Here is an 18,706-nt window from a genome sequence, read left to right as displayed (position 1 = left end):
TTTGAGTGGGTGGCAATGGATCTGGTGGGTCCATTGGTGATGACTGCGAGGGGACACCAATACATCCTGGTAATCGCCGATTACGCCACCYGGTATCCTGAGGCAATCCCGCTACGCACGGTGGCAGCAAAAGGTATCGCTCGGGAGCTCTTCCATTTATTTAGCCGGGTGGGTATTCCGCGGGAAATCCTGACGGACCAGAGCACCGCGTTCATGTCTCGTGTGATGAAAGATGTCTGCAATCTTTTACGAATAAAACAGGCGAGGACCAGTGTGTACCATCCACAAATGGACGGGCTAGTTGAACGCTTCAATAAGACCCTAAATCTGATGCTGAAGAAGGTCATCGAGAGAGATGAGAGGAACTGGGACCAGCTGCTGCCCCACCTGATGTTTTCAGTGCACGGGGTACCTCAAGCATCCACTGGGTTCTCCCCCTTTTGAGTTCCTGTATGGCCGTTGGCCCCGCGGACTGCTGGACCTAGCCAAGGAGGTCTGGGAAGAGCAGCCGACCCCCCTTCGCAGCGTAGTAGAACATGTGGAGGAGATGAGGGAGAGGATGATGGAGATTTGGCCAATGGTGAGAAAGCACTTGGCCCAGGTGCAATGTGCCCAGGAGCGTGTCTACAACCGGGGGGCCAAACCACGAGAGTTCCAACCAGATGAGAAGGTCTTGGTGCTGGAGTAAACCCCTCCAGCTTTACATGTGAACTTGCTGAATAAATGACATGCACGAGAGGCGCTGTGCGTAACGTGGACCCGGCCACAGCAGAGCCCGCCCTCTGTCGAAGTTGCAATGGGGGAAGACCTCAGCCCGACCCAACGACAAGAGCTCAGAGAGTTGGTCCAGCAGAATACGGCTGTGTTCTCCGAGGTGCCGGGGCGCACGGATCTCGTGGAACACCATATCCACACACGTCCGGGAGAAACGGCCATACCGGATACCAGAAGCCCGGAGGGTGGCGGTCCAGCAGGAAATGACGACAATGCTAGAGATGGGGGTACTGGAGGAGTCCCACAGTGAGTGGACTAGCCCTATAGAGCTAGTCCTATAGAGCTGCAATGACTTCTGGGGCCTGAACGAAGTCAGTAAGTTCRATGCCTACCCCATGCCCCGGGTGGACGAACTGATCAACCGCTTGGGGATGGTGAGATACATCAGGACCTTGAACCTGACGAAGGGGTAATGGCAGGTGCCGCTGGCAGCGGCCTCCTGGGAGAAGACTCCCTTCTCCACCCAGGGGGGGCTATACAACTACCGGGATCTTCCTTTCGGGCTCCACGGGGCACCAGCGACCTTTCAGCGACTTATGGACCGTGTCTTGCGGCAGCACAGTGAGTACGCGGCTGCTTATTTGGATGACATATTTGTGCACAGTGACAGTTGGGAGTCACATCTTTGTAGGCTACAGGCAGTGGTGGATGCGCTAAGGGATGCAGGACTGTCCGCGAACCCCCACAAGTGCAAGCTGGGCTACGCCGAGGTGGAATACCTGAGCTATCAGATCGGGAGGGGAAATGTGACGCCACAAGAAAAAAAATCGCTGCCATTAGGGGATGGCCGCTCCCCCGAACCAAGAGGCAGGTGAAGTAATTCCTGGGAGGTCTACCCCGGGGGATGGTAATACAGGGGAGGTCTGTGATGTGACGTTGGATCCCTCTGCTGGGAGTAAATGAGCTGGGCACTCCGACACGTATAGCTCCAAGTGGAAGTAATTAGGGGAAAGTGCCAACCAGCCGTGGAGGCCAAATAAAGGGGTCCGGGTGGCACACCGTGAAGGAGGACTGGGAGAGACCGACACAGAGCAAAAGCTGAGAAGAAGGACCGAGCCAAACCTACGTGATTTTCTTTACTATGTTTATTTTATGTCATAGTAAAGTTGTGTTTGCGGACTAAAACCTCCCTGTCTCTGTGTTAATCTGCACGCTCAACCTAACACCCCACGGTTTACCACAACGACTATGTAGATATTCCATTAAAAAATCAGCCGTTTCCAGCTCCAATATTTATTTACAACATTAACAATGTCTATACTGTATTTCTGATCAATTTGATGTTATTCCAATGTACCAAAATGTGCTTTTCTTTCAAAAACAAACTTTTGAACGGTAGTGTATATTATTGTAAATATTGATCACAAATCCCTGTGTATGATCATATATTTTGATACATTGAATGGTAATATTGTGAAACTATGTTATAATYTTTTTTACCTCCTGTTTCAGGACGTGATGTCACTGAGTACTGCCCCTATATATAGGACCTTCCACCCCCACCTGGGATATGGATGCCTGATGAAGACCTAGGGGTCGAAACGTTGTTGTAAATAAATATCACCTGGGAGCATGAGCAGCAGTGTGCAGCGTTTTCCTTTCTGTTTTTCATGAGTTTGCCTACAACCCCAGCACCTGTGAAAAATACCTGGATGTGCGTATGTTCATCTTTTGTAGATAAAGATAAAGATAAAAGATAAAGATAAAAGATAAAGACTTACTGTCTAACAGGAAACAGAGGGTGTTCTTTAACTTCTTGTCAATAGGGGGGCGCTGTTTTCACTTTGGAAAAAATCGTGCCCAAATTAAACGGCCTCGTACTCTGTTCTAGATCATACAATATGCATATTATTATTACTATTGGATAGACAACACTCTGAAGTTTCTAAAACTGTTTGAATTATATCTGTGAGTAAAACAGAACTCATTTGGAGCTCCACAATGTCTTCTGAAAAGCGTTCGGTATACACGGCGAATATCTCCGGCTCTGATTTTATTTGATACATATGAGAAAAACATCATAAAGTAGGATTTTTCAACCGAGTCTGATCAGTTTATTCAACGTTTATTGGGACTTTTGGAATTTTCCGTTCTTTGCGCCAAGAGATGATGGGAATGTTCGCGCCACAATGCTAGCCAAGGTTGCTAATTCGACAGAAGAAATGGACATTCTAAAACCAAACAACGATTTRTTCTGGAAATAGGACTCCTTGCACAACATTCTGATGGAAGCTCAGCAAAAGTAAGACAACATTTATGATGTTATTTCGTATTTCTGTGTAATATGTTGACTCCTATTCTCCGCCGTGTTGGTGAGCGCTGTCTCACCAACACTGTATGTTATGGTAAAGTTATTTTTTAAAATCTAACACAGCGGTTGCATTAAGAACCAGTGTATCTTTCATTTGCCATACAACAAGTATTTTTATGTAGAGTTTATGATGAGTTCTTTGGTCAGATTAGGTGAGTGTCCAAAATATCTCCGGACATTCTGGTGAATCGTTGCTACGTATTCACAATGTATAAGCACGATTTGCAGCTCGAACAAAACATAAATGTATTGTATAACATGATGTTATAAGACTGTCATCTGATGAAGTTGTTCAAGGTTAGTGATTCATTTTATCTCTATTTTGTCGGTTTTGTGCAAGCTATTTTGGCGGGGAGTAAATTGCGTTGTGTGTTTGGCTACTGTAGTGAGCTAATAGAAATATATATTGTGTTTTCGCTGTAAAACACTTAAAAAATTTGAAATATTGGCTGGATTCACAAGATGTTTATCTTTCATTTGCTGTACACCATGTATTTTTCATAAATGTTTTATGATGAGTAATTATGTATTTCACGTTGCTCTCTGTAATTATTCTGGCTGCTTTGGTGCTATTTGTGATGGTGGCTGCAATGTAAAACCAGGATTTGTAGCTATAAATATGCACATTTTCGAACAAAACATAAATGTATTGTATATAACATGATGTTATAAGACTGCATCTGATGAAGTTGTTCAAGGTTAGTGATTCATTTTATCTCTATTTGTGGGTTTTGTGAAGGCTACCTATGCGGTGGAAACATGGTGAAAATATGCCGTTGTGTGTTTGGCTATTGTGGTTAGCTAATATAAATACATATTGTGTTTTCGCTGTAAAACATTTAAAAAATTGGAAATGATGACTGGTCACAAGATGTTTATCTTTCATTTGCTGTATTGGACTTGTGATTTCATGAAATTATATTATATGATATCCCTGTCCCGTTAGGCTAGGCTATGCTAGTCAGCTTTTTTGATGAGGATGCTCCCGGATCCGGGATGGGTATGAAGTAAAGTTTAATGGAAGTTTAATGGAATCCCCAGTGCAGCTGTCTGGCCCCTTACCTTTTTCAATCTTTACTAACGACATGCCACTGGCCTTCAGTAAAGCCAGGTGTCTATGTACCGTATGCGGATGACTCAACACTATACACGACATAGTGACTCAGGTGGAGAATCTATTTATATTTCTTTGTTGTTTTTGGCTAGGTGTGGTTCCCAATCAGAGGCAGCTTTCTATCGTTGTCTCTGATTGGGAATCATATAATAGTTGTCATTTTTCCGTTTGGGTTTTGTGGGGTGTTGTTTTCCGTTTAGTATCTGTACCTGACGGAACTGTTCGCTTTTGTTTTTGTATTCGTTATTTTTGTTTGAGTGATTCTTGACAATAAAGATCATGAACACTTTCCACGCTACGCTTTGGTCCACTCTTCCTTATGACGACGAGTGTTACAGAACACCCAACCAAAAAAGGACCAAGCAGCGTGGCCAGGGAGGCAGGGATACTGGGCCTGGGAGAAAAGGGAGTGGAGGAAATCCTGGACCTGGGAGGAGGTAATGGCAGGGGACAAGACCCTGCCATGGAAGCAGGCGGAGGCAGCGAAAGAGGAACGGCGACGATACGAGGAGTCAAGCAATGACGGAAGCACGAGAGGCAGCCCCAAAAACTGTTTTGGGGGGACACACGGGAGATTGGCGGAGGTAGGGTTTAGACCCGAGCCAACTCCCCGTGTTTACCGTGGGAGCGTGTGACTGGTCAGGCACTGTGTTATGCAATGATGCGCACGGTATCTCCAGTACGCATTCATAGCCCGGTGCCGCTCTGTTCCAGCTCCCGCAGTTGCCGTGCTAGAGTGGGCATTCAGCCAGGACGGATTGTGTCGCTCAGCGCTCCTGGCCTCGGTGGGTCTCTTCAGTCCAGGATATCCTGCGCCAGCTCTACGCACGGTATCCCCAGTTCGCCAGCACAGCCCAGTGCGGCCTGTTCCAGCTCCCCGCACTTGTCGTGCTACAGGGGGATTCAGCCAGGACGCATTGTGCGCAGCTCTGCGCTCCAGACCTCCAGTGCACCTCCACAGCCCAGCATATCCTGCGCCGGCTCTACGCACTATGCCTCCAGTGCACCTTCATAGCCAGTGTGTCCCGTGCCAGCTCTCCACACTCACCGAGCTGCCAGTGGGTATCCAGCCAGGACATGTTGTGGCAGCCTCGCACCAGGCTTCCAGTACGTCTCCTCAGATCCGGTGAGACCTGTTCCGGCTCCAGTACGAAGCTCCAGTATGATCCATGGCCCGAAGCCTCCAGTGATGATCCATGGCACGAAGCCTCCAGTGATGATCCATGGCCCGGAGCCTGTAGTGATGATCCATGGCACGAAGCCTCCCAGTGATGATCCATGGTCCGGAGCCTCCAGTGATGATCCATGGCACGAAGCCTCCAGTGATGATCCATGGCTCGGAGCCTGTAGTGGTAATCCATGGCACGAAGCCTCCAGTGATGATCCATGGCCCGGAGCCTGTAGTGATGATCCATGGCAAGGAGTCTGGCAGCGAGGGTCCCCAGTCCGGAGCCTCCAGCGACGGTTCCCAGTCCGGACATCAGCGACGGCCAGTCCGGAGCCTTCAGCGACGGTTCCAGTCCGGAGCCTCCGGCGGCGATCTGTAGTCCCGAGCCTCCAGCAGCGATCTGCAGTCCAAGCCCCCCCAGCGGCGGTCTGCAGTCCAGAGCCTCGGCGATGATCTACGGTTGGAGGTTCCCGGCGACGATCCCTGCACCGGAGGCGCCACCGAAGTGGGGGAGCCTAAAGCGGGGGGGTCTGCGTCCCGCACCGGAGCCCCACCGAGAGTAGGTGCCCACCGGACCCTCCCCTATAGGTTCAGATTTGCGGCCGGACCTTTAGGGGGGGTCCGGGTGGGCATCTACTCTCAGTGGGTGCCTCACTGGAGGCTTCGGACCCACCCGCACCTTTGGGAGGGGGGGGGGGGGGTACTGTCACGCCCTGACCTTAGAGATCCTTATTTACTATCTCTATGTTTGGTTAGGTCAGGGTGTGACTCGGGTGGGAGAATCTATGTTTTCTATTTCTTTGTTGTTTTTGCCTAGTGTGGTTCCCAATCAGAGTCTATCGTTGTCTCTGATTGGGGATCATATAATAGTTGTCATTTTCCGTTTGGGTTTTGTGGGGTGTTGTTTTCCGTTTAGTATCTGTGCCTGACGTAAGTGTTCGCTTTTGTTTTTGTATTTGTTATTTTTGTTTGAGTGATTCTTGACAATAAAGATCATGAACACTTTCCACGCTGCGCTTTGGTCCACTCTTCCTTACGACGACGAGCGTTACACGTCAGCTACTACAGCGAGTGAAATCAATGCAACACTTAAAGAACTGCAGTTAGTTTCAGAATTGGTGGCAAGGAATAATTTATTCCTAAATATTTCAAAAACTTAAAGCATTGTATTTCATTCACTAAACACTAAACCCCAAGTTGAGGTGACTAAACTGCTTGGAGTAACCCAGGATTGTAATTTGTCATGGTCAAAACATGTTGATACAACAGTAGCTAAGATGGGGAGAAGTCTGTCCATAATAAAGCACGGCTCTATCTTTTTAACAACACTATCAACAAGGCAGGTCCTAGAGGCTCTGGTTTTGTCGCACCTGGACTACTATTCAGTTGTGTGGTCAGGTGCCACAAAGAGGGACCTCAGAAAATTGCAATTGGCCCAAAACAGGGCAGCGCATTAATAATATGCATGTAAATCTCTCAAAGTGGAGGAGAGATTAACTTCATAACTWTTTGTTTTTGTAAGAAGTGCTGATTTTCTGAATGCACCAAGGTGTCTGTTCAAACTACTAGCACACAGCACGGACACCCATGCATACCCCACAAGACATGCCACCAAAGGTCTATTCACAATCCCCAAGTCAAGAATAGACTATGGGAGGCACACAGTACTACATAGAGCCATGGCTACACGGCTCTATGCAAGCAGTAGAATCAGATTTAAAAAATATATCAAATACACCTCATGGAACAGCGGGGACTGTGAAGAGACACACACACACAGGCACCGACACACATACATATGTTAAGACACGCACTCTATACACACGTACACATGGATTTTGTATTGTAAATATGTGATAATGTGTTGTGGAAAGTGTTMTGAAATRTAATGTCATGTAATATTTTAAATTGTATATAACTGCCTTAATGTTGCTGGACACCAGGAAGAGTAGCCAAGGCAGCAGCCTAATGGGGATCCTTAATAAATACAAATAAACAAATACATGTTACCCATTGAGCATGTTTGGGATGCTCTGGATTGACGTGTACGACAGCGTGTTCCAGTTCGCATCCATATATCCAGCAACTTCGCACAGTCATTGAAAAGGAGTGGGACAACATTCTACAGGCCACAATCAACAGCCTGATTACCTCTATGTGAAGGAGAAGTGTGCCGCCTCTGCATGAGGCAAATGGTGGTCACACCAGAAACGAATGTTTTCTCGATCCACGGCCACTACCTTTTATTTACGTATAGTTGAAGTCGGAAGATTACATACACTTATGTTGGAGTCATTAAAACTCGTTTTACAACCACTCCACAAATTCTTGATAACAAACTATAGTTTTGGCAAGTCGCGTTAGGACATTACTTTGTGCATGACACAAGTCATTTTCCAACAATTGTTTATAGACAAGATTATTTCACTTACAATTCACTGTATCACAATTCCAGTGGGTCAGAAGTTTACATACACCAAATTGACTGTGCCTTTAAACAGCTTTGAAAATTCCAGAAAATGATGTCATGGCTTTAGAAGCTTCAGATAGGCTAAACTGACATCATTTGAGTCAATTGGAGGTGTACCTGTGGATGTATTTCAAGGCCTACCTTCAAACTCAGTGCCTCTTTGCTTTGACATCATGGGAAAACAAAAGAAATCACCCAAGAACCCAGAAAAACAATTGTAGACCTCCACAAGTCTGGTTCATCCTTGGGAGCAATTTCCAAATGCCTGAAGGTACCACGTTCATCTGTACAAATAATAGTACGCAAGTAATAACACCAATGGGACCACGCAGCCTTGTCATACCGCTCAGGAAGGAGACGCGTTCTGTCTCCTAGAGATGAACGTACTTTGGTGCGAAAACTGCAAATCAATCCCAGAACAACAGCAAAGGACCTTGTGAAGATGCTATATCCACAGTAAAACGAGTCCTATATCGACATAACCTGAAAGGCCGCTCAGGAAGGAAGAAGCCACTGCTCCAAAACCGCCATAAAAAAGCCAGACTACGGTTTGCAACTGCACATGGGGACAAAGATCGTAAAATTCACTCAACTTATTGTGGGAAGCTTGTGGAAGGCTATGCAAAACGTTTGACCCAAGTTAAACAATTTAAAGGCAATGCTTCCAAATACTAATTGAGTGTATGTAAACTTCTGACCCACTGGGAATGTGATCGAAGAAATAAAAGCTGAAATAAATCATTCTCTCTACTCTACATTCTCTCATTCTCTCTCTCACATTATTAAAATAAAGTGGTGATCCTAACTGGCCTAAGACAGGGAATTTTTATTAGGTTTAAATGTCAGGAATTGTGAAAAACTGAGTTTAAATGTATTTGGCTAAGGTGTATGTAAACTTCCGACTTCAACTGTATCTGTGATCAATAGATGCATATCTGTATTCCCAGTCGTGTGAAATCCATAGATTAGGGCCTAATTTATTTATTTAAATTGACTGATTTCTTCATACTGTATGAACTGTAACTCAGTAGAATATTTGAAATTGTTGCATTTATATTTTTGTTCAGTACACATTTAGCTAACATTAGATAGTTAATCCAGAGAATTCTTACCTTTGCCTCGATTCGGCAGTCTCGTCCAGATCATCATGGCATTTGTAGACTAGTATGTTAGCCACAATAGAAGCTAATTAGAATTTCATTTTTAGGGGGCAAATACAGGCGATTATTTTGATAAGTGTCACCTTGTTCTAGAGAGATTTACACGGTTATCAGAACGTCATGGCATGAAACGTCACAAAAAACACAACCCTTATTTTAAGTGTTTCTAAAAATAAAAAAACTATGGGAAAATTACCGGTGGGAAAATTATTGGAACCATTTCCCTGTTTGACCGCTAGGTTTATTGGGGATTATGACTCATACTGTGGTAATCTATTACCCAGTATTTTCCTGCCCATTCAAACAGAAAGAGAAATCATCTACTTGTGCTCAGTAAAAGGTACAAACATGCCAGGTGCTTTCACTCAGTCATTTGGTCCCTGTGACAAGCCTGAAAGTGGTGCCCATGTGAATAATGTCCAATTTTACTCCACTTGTGGTTATCTATGATGTTGTATTATGATGATGAGGATGACTCTACGTAGGCTACAGGGGTTGATCATTTCTAACATAGTGTTCTGACACATTGTCAGCCATGCCGCAAACCCTTTCCTTGACGGTCCATGGACGTGGACTCCATTTTGGAGGGCACAGATGACCTTCAAGTTTTCCCTGACTCTACAGAACGGTCTCCTGCCCAACAGAGAGGTAGTGGAGGGAAGGGAGGGGTAGAGGTGGCGTGGGGTGGAAGCAGAGCCATATATTTAAAGAGTTAGGCCAACATTTAAAAACATTGTAGACATTCAGTTACATAGCATTGTTTAAATAGTCCCCATGTAATGTTAATGGAGAGATAACATGCCTGCCATAGAATGTTGTAGTGTCATGTAAATGCACGTAATGCAGAAACCTCAATGTCCAAAATCTCTAAATACTTGGCTCTGGGTGGAAGGGTTCTGAGGAACGGGGCAATCACAGCAGCAAGATTTGTGACCTGTTGCCACAAGAAAAGGGCAACCAGTGAAGAACAAACACAATTGTAAATACAACTAATTTATTCATTTTCCCTTTATTAGTTTAACTATTTGCACATCGTTACAACACTGTATATAGACATAATGTGACATTTGAAATGTCTTTATTCTTTTAGAACTTTTGTGTAATGCAGGCCTGGGCAAAGGCCGGCCCCGGGGCCGTATGCGGCTCGCCACCTGATTCAATACGGCCAGCGGAAGCATGCTCAGATCACATAAAGAATTTGCGATAGTAAAGTTTTGAAAAACACATTTGTTATTAAAAGCCCAATGAATACTCACCTTTGTGTAATGATTTAACTCCCACTGCTTGTGGGACATTTATTTTGAAGGCACGTATAAATAACAACTGCACGGGGACAGACAGTGACTGACAGGCTGACACACACGTCACAGTTACAAATAGTAGCTAGCTAGAAATTGCGCAAAACATTTTTTCAAAGATTTCAAAGAAAAGGAAAGTAGACAATGAATGTAGGGTGTTCCAGCAAGAGTGGACATCGAAACATGTATTTATTGAGGTATCAGGGAAAGCTGTGTGCTTAGTGTGCAAAGAGAGCATCGTTGTCTTGAAAGACTAACGTAAACTCACTCACTTTAGTACATCGCATTGGTTCGTACAATTGACCTTATTTTAGCGCCCCAAAAACGTAATACTTCCAGATCAACTGTAATGTCAATACCATTGTAAAGCACAATTTCTCCCCTTTCCAACAGAATCAATTACATGACCCCCACGCTGCCCGTTTCTGCATGATTCAAGAAGGCAATGAGCCCCGTCAGGTCTTTTTAAAAATGGCGGGTGGGGAAGCGAAACTAATGCGTGATAGTGAGGAGAGATGTTGTGTTGGAAAATAGTTTTTTTTTTACTCGATCTGTCCAACTTATCACCTTATCGCCTCTAAAATGTAAATAAAACACTATAAAGAGTTTATATAATGTGTCATTACATACCTATTTGAAGGTTTGTGTCGAATTTGAATCGGGTTTTTAGGGCGGTGCTAAAGTGATCTTAGAAGTAAACAGCGGTTTTGAGAATGATGATCGCATGCAATGATGACGCAAAAAATGACTAGGTATCCCCCTTACCCCCGTCACTGTCCATTTCTTGTTTTTAAACGATGAGAGAAGTGCTACACCTGGTGGAGAGAGATTGTAAGACAGAAATAGTTGCTTTATGCGTGCTGTACGTTACGGCATGACACGTCACGATGTAACGGAGGTGTCAGTTTTTTCAACTTTTCTCCAATACTATAGAGCCATTACCATGTCGATCAATGCTTGAATAGAAACGTAGTTCACACCTCCGATTTTGAAGTCAACACAGTCGCTACAGTCCCATTAGTTTCTTTGTAGTCCCGTTTGAATGTTGCGGTTACGCACATTTGTACGGAAAGGGGTGAGTTTACGTTACAACTTGTCACCACACTTCCAGACAAAGCATGCAGAGAAATATAGGAATATGTCTTCTGAGCAGAGGGCAAGTGCATCGAAAGAGTTGCTTTCTCAGTTGCAAAAGCAGCAAGGACTTCCCAAAACTGTATTCAGCAAACGACGAAATTGCGAGAGCTAGCTATGTACTGTCCCACAAAATTGCTAAACATAGCAAGCCATTCGCTGAGGGCGAATCCATTAAAGAATGTTTAATTGACTCTGCAGCAATACTTTGCCCCGACAAGAAGAGCTGTTTAAAAATGTTTCCTTGTCAAGACGAACAGTGACACGGCATGTTGAGGACATCGCAGAGAATACGGAACAACAGTTGAAAGACAAGGTAAAGGATTTCACCTATTTCTCCTTGGCCCTGGATGAGAGCAGTGATGCACGTGACACGGCGCAGTTGTTGATATTCTTACAAGGCATACCCCAGACTTTGAAATTACAGAGGAGCTTGCTTCAGTGCATTCAATGAAGAGCACAACCACAGGGAAATATTTATTGGAGGAGGTTAATAACTGTGTGGCAAAGCTGGGACTGAGTTTTGAAAAGTTATCCAGTGTGACCACTGATGTGTGCCCAAACTTGACTGGAAAAGACATTGGCCTTTTGAAAAGAATATAAGATCAAGTAGTTGAGCTGAACCCAGATCAGAAAATTATTTTCCTGCATTGTATTATTCATCAGGAGGTGTTCTGAAAATTAACCATGTAGTGGGTACAGTCACTAAAGTGGTCAACTTCATAAGAGCAACATCTTTAAACCACAGGCAGTTTGTCTCACTGTTGGAAGAGACAGAATCGGGTCACGCAGATCTCCCTTACTACACAAATGTGATATGGATGAGTTTGAGGAAGGTGCTTAAAACGGTCTGGGACCTGAAGTCGGAGATTGCTGAGTTTTTGCAAATGAAAGGAAAATATGTGGATTTCCCTCAACTGCAAGATAAAGAATGATTGGCTGATTTTTCCTTCACCGTGGACATCATGGCCCTCATGAATGAACTGAATTCCAAACTACAAGGGAAGGGCCTTTTTGCACATCAGATGTACAGCCTTGTCAAAGCCTTCAAGGGAAAATTACTCCTCCTGACCCACCAAGTAGAAGCCAACAATCTCACCCACCTTCTGACACTACTAGTCTGTTCCCTATCAGATGACCAGCGGGAGAAGTATACATCACTGCTGCGTGCTTTGAACGGTGAGTTTTCTCGTCATTTTGAGGATTTCAAAGTGTTGGAAAATTACATGCTGTTGGTTTCSTCTCCTTTCACCTTCAATGTGGATAATGCTCCCAATGACCTGCAACTTGAGCTTATTGATCTTCAGTCTGATGCAGTGATTGGAGAACTATTCAAAACAATGTCACTGACGAGGTTCTATGCATCTCTCGATGAACAAAACTTTCCAAAGATTAGGAGTCATGCTCAGGAGATGTTTGTACTGTTTGGGTCAACCTATGTATGTGAACAGACATTTTCAGTGATGAAATATAACAAGTCAAGGCACAGATCATCTCTTACAGACTCTCACCTCTCAGCAATCCTGCGCATAGCGACGTCAGAAACTACACCTGACTTCACTGCTCTAGTCAATGCCCATCAGAGACTTCACTCCTCACACTGATTGAGTAGTTTAAATGTAATGTTGAGCTCTCTCTCTTTCTTGTGTTTTTGTGCATACCCGTTAACAAGAGTTCTGTCCGTGGTGCTGAATGCACAGTGTACTTTTCCCTCCGTGTAGTTCATTGCATGTTCAATAATGAAAATACCTACCAAAAGGAGGTTTATGTCTGTGCATGTTAAAAAAGTTAAATAAGTAGCATATCTGGATGTGATTTACAGTAGATATATCTGTCAACACAGTCATACACATGATGTATAATCCTGTAATATGATTCTGGCCTGTGATGGCAAAAATATATTCTAATGTGGCCCTCCATGGAAAATAATTGCCCAGGCCTGGTGTAATGTTTACTGTACATTTTTTTATTGTTTATTTAACTTTTGTTTATTATCTATTTCACTTGCTTTGGCAATGTAAACATGTGTTTCCCATGCCAATAAAGCCCCTTGAATTTAATTGACAGAGAGAGAGGCGGTGAAGGGAGGCTGTAAACCGGGCCCAGGGGTGAAAAGGAGGTCAGTGCCACAGGAAGCGGTGGGACAGAGAACTCCACAGGAAGCAGTGGGATAGACAAGTGCCCAGGGCCGTGTCCTTAATGAGACCAGATCCCCTGAGGCTGTCCCCTCCCTGCAGCCCAGCATCCATGTAGGGCAGGCTAACTCTTCACTGTCCATAGAGGGTAGAAACTGCTGGAAGAGATTGGAGCGGCCATTTTCACATGTGGCCCATTCCCAAGCCTAGCCCTGATACCATGCATACACTATATATACAAAAGTATGTGGACACCCCTTCAAATTAGTGTATTCAGCTATTTCATTCACACCCATTGCTGACAGGTGTATAAAATGGAGCACACAACCATGCAATCTCAGACAACATTGTCAGTAGAATGGCCTTACTGAAGAGCTAAGTGACTTTCAACGTAGCACCGTCATTGGATGCCACCTTTCCAACAAGTCAGTTTCTCAAATTTCTGCCCTGCTAGAACTGCCCCGCTCAACTATAAGTGCTGTTATTGTGAAGTGGAAATGTCTAGGAGCAGCAACGGCTCAGCAGCGAAGTGGTAGGCCACACAAGCTCACAGAATCGGACCGTCGAGTGTTGAAGCGCGTAGCACATAACAATCGTCTGCCCTTGGTTGTAATACTCACTAAATGAGTTCCAAACTGCCTCTGGAAGCAACGTCAGCACAGTAACTGTTCGTTGGGAGCTTCATGAAATGGGTTTCCATGGCCGAGCAGCCACACCAGCCTAAGATTACAATGCGCAATTCCAAGCACTGGCTGGAATGGTGTAAAGCTTGCCACCATTGGACTCTGGAGCAGTTGAAACACGTTCTCTGGAGTGATGAATAACACTTTACCATCTGGCAGTCTGACCTGCCCCAATGCATAGTGCCAACTGTAAAGTTTGGTGGAGGAGGAATAATGGTCTTGGGCTGTTTTATGGTTCAGGCTAGGCCTCTTCTTTCAAGTGAAGGAAAATCTTAACGCTACTGCATACAATTACATTCTAGACGATTCTCTGCTCCCAACTTTGTGGCAACAGATTGGGGAAGGCCCTTTCCTGTTTCAGCATGACAATGCCCCTGTGCACAAAGCAAGATCCATATGTAACGGATGTGAAATGGCTAGCTAGTTAGCGGGTACGCGCTACTAGCGTTTCAATCAGTTACGTCACTTGCTCTGAAACCTAGAAGTAGTGTTGCCCCTTGCTCTGCAAGGGCCGTGGCTTTTGTGGAGCGATGGGTAACGACGCTTCGTGGCTGTCAGTTGTTGATGTGTGCAGAGGGTCCCTGGTTCGCGCCCGAGGTCGGGGCGAGGGGACGTACTAAAGTTATACTGTTACACATACAGAAATGGTTTGTCGAGATYGGTGTGGAAGAACTTGATTGGCCTGCACAGAGCACTGACCTCAACCCCATCAAACACCTTTTGGATGAATTGGAACGCCTAATTGCCCAACATCAGTGTCCGACCACAGTAATGGTCTTGTGGCTGAATGGAAGCAAGTACCCACAGCAATGTTCCAACATCTAGTGGAAAGCCTGCCCAGAAGAGTGGAGGCTGCTATAGCAGCAAAGGGGGGACTAACTCCACATTAATGCCCATGATTTTGGAATGAGATGTTCGACCAGTAGGTGTCCACATACTTTTGGTCATGTAGTGTACCTTTCAAAATAGGCTATATTTCAAAAATACAAATTAAATAACCTTTAGGGAATCCTATCTCAAAAAGACAGACTGCACACACTGCGCATTATTAAAATACAATATTGAATTCTATAATTTATTGTCTACATTTTTTCAGATGAATTAGTGAGTGGATCTTGATGCACAAGTCTAAAAACCTCGAACATGTAACCCACTAATGCATCCTCAATCTGTTTATTAATAAAGTTCGTAAGCAGTTGAAAAATAGAATCTAATCAATTTGGAAAAAAACAGGTGCGAGGCGAGTGCGAGAAACACGTTTGAAAATAAACTTTGAGTAACTCATTAGATTAAGAAAATTATAAGAATAATAACCCGGAGCGCTGCCCGGGGAGAGAAATCTCATTAACAGGTTTTTCGATTCCTCTCTTTCAATACATTTGTTAGAAGTGCCAGAGAGCGTTCAATTATCACCCACCCTTTCACCTCCGAGACATGGGGGTGACGAGAGGCCCCAGAGGACCCCGGCTGCAGGTTGCAACCAGGCAGGCCCCACTCACAGCTCACAGGGCGGCTCCAGACTGCAGTGGGAGACACACTGACTGTTCACTCCCCTCTGAGGTATGGACATGCTGACCATGTGTCTAATACTGTCAACACTCTAAAGAGCTAGAGCTGCAGGTACTGCTCAGTCAATAACATTAGCATACTCACCTCAACATACCAGTATACATACAGGATGCTATTTGGGTATGTAAGTCACGGTTTGGATAAATTTATCCAATCAAATATATAAATTAAATCAACTCAACATCATTATCTGAGTTGTGTAAGAGAAACCAAGTGCACATTTTCTTCTCTTTCACTCTGTCTTTTTTTCTTTTCCTTCTGTATTTCATGTGTTTCCAATCCTCCAATCGGGTTTGGGCCTTCGAGCTACATCCTTAGGGCTGGAGCTTTGGAAGGCTGTGTTGGTTCTGGATCCGTCCTCCGTTCTCCGATCGAAAGACATGACAGAACGCCTCCGTGGGAGGGGGGGGGGGGGGGGGGAATAGTGGGGGCCCACCTGGAGTGTCTCGTCTTCATCCAGACCCCATCCCCCCTGGTGGCCGCCCGCGACACTGCACAGCAATGTGCTGGGCCCTGCAGGGCTGCCGCTAAGGCAACTCCTTGGAAAGGCACCACCTAACAACAATCTGGAGGCTCTGTCTTACTGATCCCAGCTCCTCTCACCACTCCTCTAATGTAGATAGAACTACAGAGCTGAGAGGTGGAACTGGAACTGATCAGGCCCCATTGTGATGTAGAATGACCACCACAAAGATGGCGGACGACCACAAAGATGGCGGACGACCACAAAGATGGCGGACGACCACAAAGATGGCGGACGACCACAAAGATGGAGGATGACCACAAAGATGGCGGACGACCACAAAGATGGCGGACGACCACAAAGATGGAGGATGACCACAAAGATGGCGGACGACCACAAAGATGGCAGACGACCACAAAGATGGCAGACGACCACAAAGATGGAGGACGACCACAAAGATGGCAGATGACCACAAAGATGGCAGACGACCACAAAGATGGAGGACGACCACAAAGATGGAGGACGACCACAATGATGGGAAAGGGGGGATACCTAGTCAGCTGTCCAACTGAAATGTGTCTTCCCCCTCTGATTCAACATCCACGTCTTCAGCGCCTGGGGAATAGTGGGTTAATTGCCTTACTCAGGGGTAGAAAGATACATTTTTACCCTGTCAGCTCGGGGATTCGATCCCCTTCTGGTTACTGGCCCAACACTCTAACCACTAGGCTACCGATGAAGATAGACAACAATGGTTGTGGTGTCATCAATCACCAAGTGAGGATGCTCAAGCAGCTCTAAATATGCTAGGCCATATGTGAACATTTCCCCCTTCTTTGGTAGGCCTATACAATGTGGCCAAAATACCTGATTTCCCCCCTTTATCACCCTGACTTCAAAAAGCTGTCCGTATGGAGGCCTGTTGGGGCATAGAGTGTTGTGCCCAGAAGATTGTTAGTTCAACAACAGAAAGAATACTGCCATCCATCATGTCCTTGGGAAAGACCCCAATCCAAAAACATGGTTACACATGGAATAATCACCAGAGATCAGAGTGGAATAAGAAATAAATGAACAAACAGGTAGAAAAGGGATAAAATAAAGTAACACGGTTGGTCACTGATGTGTGGCCATTGAGTGTATTTAAGCATGCAGTAAAACACATCCTAATTTCCGACCTGAAAGAGACAATTCCTTTTAAAAATAGGTATTGACAGATAAACACAGCCTTGTTTACCAGATCGTAGCTGGAGGAGTAGTCATTTCTTCTCCGGGCCCTCCAGCACAATGAAAGCAGCGCTCCATTTCCATCTCTCTGTTGCATCCGCGGCCGTCCAAACTGCAGCATCTGCTCTTTTTGTTTCATTTTATATCCATCGGGTTGGCCTTTTGTGTGTGAGAGGGAAAAAGGGGTGACATTTTTTTTTTTTTTTAAAGGGCATGTATTTTATGAAAAGTTACGAGAGCACAATGTAGATTTTGTATTATGTAGACTTGTAACTCTGAAGATAACTTTTTTGGTTGTTGCTGTCATTCTTCTGAAATGAATGTGTTCAAACCAGTTGAATAGGATTCAAGCCCAGACACTCTCTATTTAAAACATGGATTAGAAACTGAGACAATAAGCTCACAAGCCATGAGTAAACAGTACTGTTTCTTTGAGATGTTTTGTTACAGTAGGAAGAACGCACACACAGACACAGGCACACACACGCACACAAACTACACAAAGTCAAAGTTTTAGTGCTTAGTTTTGATTGTCTCTCTCTTCATTAGCCGTGGGGCCCAGCTCCGGTTAGCTCCAGTATTAGGCTCAATTAGGACACGATCCAATTAGAGGTCTCCGCTCCCCTTGGGCAAGGAGAGGCAGGAAGAGGGAGACTGGGAGAAATGTATAAGTCGACAACATGCGGACACAGCCAACGTAAACAAACGTACTTTGTTGATCTCTGCTGTTGCTATGCAGTGGTTCCTCTGGGAGTCGAAGCCCTGTTAGTCTAAGCTTTGAGATGAAAAAAATAAAAAATAAAGCCCCGTGGCCAAATATGAACTCTGTGAACACAAGGGCTCCGACACCATGAAGGGAACGTCTGGGCCCAGAAAATGAAAAGCCCACAGGCCTTTTCCATTTACAGCTAAAATTCCAGCACTAGCTCCTAGCCAGGGTTTGTATTAGACTCACAAAATGAACACTTACACTACAGGGAACAAATGAGAAGCTCCTTTATTGTAACGTGTCTGTTAATAGAAATATACCCTACTAGTGACAGGAAATCACTGCTGGAAATATATAATCTGATGGAGGAATGAAGAGAAAGAAAGAAAATAGAACTGTAGATACTCCTAGCTGTTCACCTCTCTCTCATCGGCATTACCATCCTGTAAGTATGGTTGGAGGTGGTTGATGGCAGACATGTTGTGTGAGCT

At 44.8% G+C, this 18,706-nt stretch overlaps 1 pseudogene; it reads left to right on the top strand.

Moving 5' to 3' along the window:
• The first annotated feature begins 5,612 nt into the window (after positions 1-5,612).
• Positions 5,613-16,748, top strand: LOC139023501 (protein FAM200C-like; annotated as a pseudogene).
• The last annotated feature ends 1,958 nt before the right edge of the window (positions 16,749-18,706 follow it).

This window comes from Salvelinus sp. IW2-2015, linkage group LG32 (genome assembly GCF_002910315.2).
Source record: "Salvelinus sp. IW2-2015 linkage group LG32, ASM291031v2, whole genome shotgun sequence".
In the NCBI taxonomy this organism is placed as follows: domain Eukaryota; kingdom Metazoa; phylum Chordata; class Actinopteri; order Salmoniformes; family Salmonidae; genus Salvelinus; species Salvelinus sp. IW2-2015.
Note: the sequence above shows the minus strand (reverse complement) of the source record. Positions and strands in the feature narration are given on the sequence as shown.